We start from the raw sequence: 3504 nt of genomic DNA, 5'->3' as shown, positions 1-3504 counted from the left end.
AGAGAGAGAGAAAGAAAGGAAGGAAGGAAGGAAGGAAGGAAGGAAGGAAGGAAGGAAGGAAGGAAGGAAGAGAGAGAAAGAGAAAATGAAAATGAGTAAGCATTGTCTTCAGGGCTCTCTTTGCTTTCTTCAGCAATAGGACTTGTCTAACCACCATCATTAAAGCAATCAGGCCATGAAGTTCTCCCTCTGTACTGCTTGTTGTTTATGACAAGATGTCCTGTTTTGGAGAGTTTTAATTTTACTGAAACTTATTTGATAGAAAGTTATAAGATCTGTCTTTATCCCAAGATTGAGTGTCTGGAAAATAATCATTCTCAGTCCCAGTTTTGTAACTTTAGTTATATACCTATACAGCATGTAGATGTTTAAGATACAATACTGTAGTTCAAAAAGTTCACATCACGTTGTTGTTTCCTAAACAAAATTAAAACCTCTTTTAAAACCCCCTCATTAGGGAGAGAAAATTGTTTGATTCCAATTGTTTAGCAAGGCAAGGTTCCTTCCTTTCTTCAGCATTGTACGGAGTGCTAGTGGGTCACCAGAACGGAGTGGGAGGCTTTTTCTTTGGTCCATGATGGTGGTCATTGTGCTGCAGGGAGCGTCCCACCTCCCTCGTTCCGGGCACTTGGCGTCCCCATCACTGCTTCACCCAAGGACCCAACCTAAAATCGAGAGTGTTGTGTGCAAGAGGAACACGGGCTCATTATTTTTGTAACCTTTATTAATGTTATCATTTTCCTTGGAAAAGTATCAAAATCCATGTTTGTTTCCCTCTCCAGCTCTCTTTTTGAAAGGTTTTGTCACTCCACCTACTACTGCTTGTGAAGTCCTCACCTTGCTTGGACGATCCACACCAATGTCCCTCAGTGGGCAAGAAATACAAAAACTGTTTCCCATCTCACCCCCACAGACCTCCCCTCGGGTGCCCAGTGTCTCCAGAACTGATTCAGTAAGGTGAAGCTTAGGCTGTTCTGGTTTTTCCAGGATTACAATGGAAATCAGTCAGAAGCCGTTTTCCTACACTTCCTGTGAGGCTGGAAGCCTGGGTGGCAGAACAACCATAATCCTGGGCTGAGGCTTAGACGACAGCCATGCTTCATACTGTGCTGCCTTCTGCTGAGTCCATTGTGCTGTGTTTCCAAGCTTCTGAATGGATTGTTCCAGAAAGTCTTTGAGGTGGAAAACAAAGGCAAACACACTGACTCCTGTGGTATATCAGGATTTTCTTGAAATACAGCACCCATCTGCCCTGGCGTATTTAAGATCCCCACCCTGTTCCAACCCCCTCAAGTTGTAACTAGAGCAACGTTTACTCGGCAATTTCCTTACAGTTCAGAAGGGTTTGTTTGAAATGACAAAAACATATAACCTATGAAAAACTGTTCTTTCAGTTTCTGATAAGGATTTTTCCAATTTAATTTTCAGTTCATAACAGTATTTCTCCATGGTTTTACATGGACTCTAGCTGAACATGAATGTGATAGGCTGAATAATGGGCCCTGAAGACTTAAAGTGGTGATCCCTGGAACCTCATACTACCATATATAGCAAAGACTTTACAGATATGATCAAACAGAGGGCCTTGATTTTGAGGCAGTATCCTGGATCATCCTGATAGTCTCTAAATGTAATCACAGGCATTTTTACAAGAAGAGGCCAGAGGAATATTTGTTCATGCCCAAGGAAGGAAACTTAAACATACAGCAGACAGAGGTGTGAAGATAGTGGAGACCGGAGTGATGCAGCCACAAGCCAAGGAATGCCAGCAGGCTCCAGAAGCTGGAAGAACCTGGGAGCAGATTCTTCCCTGGAGCCTCTGGAGAAAGTATGGCCCTACTAGTATCTCAATTTTGGCCCAGGAATGCTGATTTTGTGTTCATGTCCTCCAGACATATGAGAGGCCAAAATTGTTTTAAGCCACCAAGTTTGTGATGATTTGTTGTAGCAGCCACAGGAAACTAACAAGATGACAAAATGCCATGTTTACAAAGACGTATGCTTTAAAATGTAGGCTTTGAAGACGTAAAGTGGAAGACGAGGAGAATCGTTACAACTAGAGAGATGTTAGGTTTTTCAACGTTCTTGTTCTTCTTTGTGCTAATTATGTCCCCAAGAAGCTTTCTGATGTGAAGACCTAATGCTTCTGAGGGCTTACTGTGTGTATGTCTGATATGCCTTGCTTGACATACGTGACTTTGCTCTGTCCACAGCAGAACAGTAAGGCACAGCTGGGTTCATTTTGCTTAGCAGGAAACTAGCTGTGAGTGAGGGTAAAAGCACTACTCTGGTCACACAGCTGTTGGTGGCATTCTCGGAAGACTATATTAGGAATCTATGTCAAAGCCTATATTATGTCCACAGAGTGGCCTTTCTTATGGTAATGTTCTATATTTATATAACTTACTGTTTCACATTCACAACTTTGTAAAACCTCATAGTGAAGAGGCTTCAGCTTTCTCTCTGCTATCTCCCGAATGGTTTTGCATCAGGCTGTTTTATTGCATGGTATTAACATCAAAAAGTTGGGAACAAAAGTAAAATAAAGAGTAGAACTTAAATGTGGAGGGGTATGTGAATTTGGGTTAGAAATGTTTTGAAGGGACATTTAAAAAAGGCTTGAATAATTGAAGAGATAGACTGGATTTCTTCTTAAATGAAAAATATTGCTAATATCTGACTTTTTTCCAAGGGCAATTAATTCAAATAATATAACATTATTAAAAATGTTGTGGAGTATTTTTTGAAAAATTTTAACATGATCTAGATATTTAACTTGAAAAATAAATGGAAGTATCAGTAATTGAGGATCTGCAAAATCAGATAATAAAAAGTAGTACAATTTTACCACACATGAAAGTTTGTTACTGGTGCTTGGATAGACAGAAGGATGGATCAGAAAAGGAAGGCCAAAATTGTGCTCAAGTACACATAACAATTTAATTTACAAAAATATTGCCATTTCAAATGGATGAGAATATGGTATATCTGTAATAAATAGTCCTAGACCAATGGGTTTATGTTGGAAAAGATACACGAATTTAGAAATACGTCTCACATTTTCTTGAATAAAATACACAGCGGAGCTAAATGAATCACCCAGGTAGGAATGAAGGAGAGTAGTGATAGATGCCTTAGTAGAGAACAGGCACAGCTTCTAAACCACGAGCACAGGGAGCATTTGATAAATGACAGCCACTGCTATGTCACCTCCTCCTTGACCACTTGCCCTAAGTCTCAGCTCTAGAACTTTCTCCTTTAGCTCTGCTCACCTCACAGGCACAGGCCCTCCAGCATCCCTCTGTGGCCAGGTGATGCCCAAGGCAGCTCTCTGGATAAAGCAGTTCTCTGAGCTGGCTGGTGAAATGCCCCCCTGCACTCATCAAATCCCACCTTGTGTCAGGCAGCCATCTCTAAACAGTAATGCCAAACCACCACATCTCAACAAACCCACTTCCTTCTCAGTTTTTTTTGTTAGTTGTCATCTATTGAGTAATTTTTCTC

Source organism: Otolemur garnettii, unplaced genomic scaffold, assembly GCF_000181295.1.
Source record: "Otolemur garnettii isolate 467f Iridium unplaced genomic scaffold, OtoGar3 scaffold00013, whole genome shotgun sequence".
Lineage (NCBI taxonomy): Eukaryota > Metazoa > Chordata > Mammalia > Primates > Galagidae > Otolemur > Otolemur garnettii.
Note: the sequence above shows the minus strand (reverse complement) of the source record.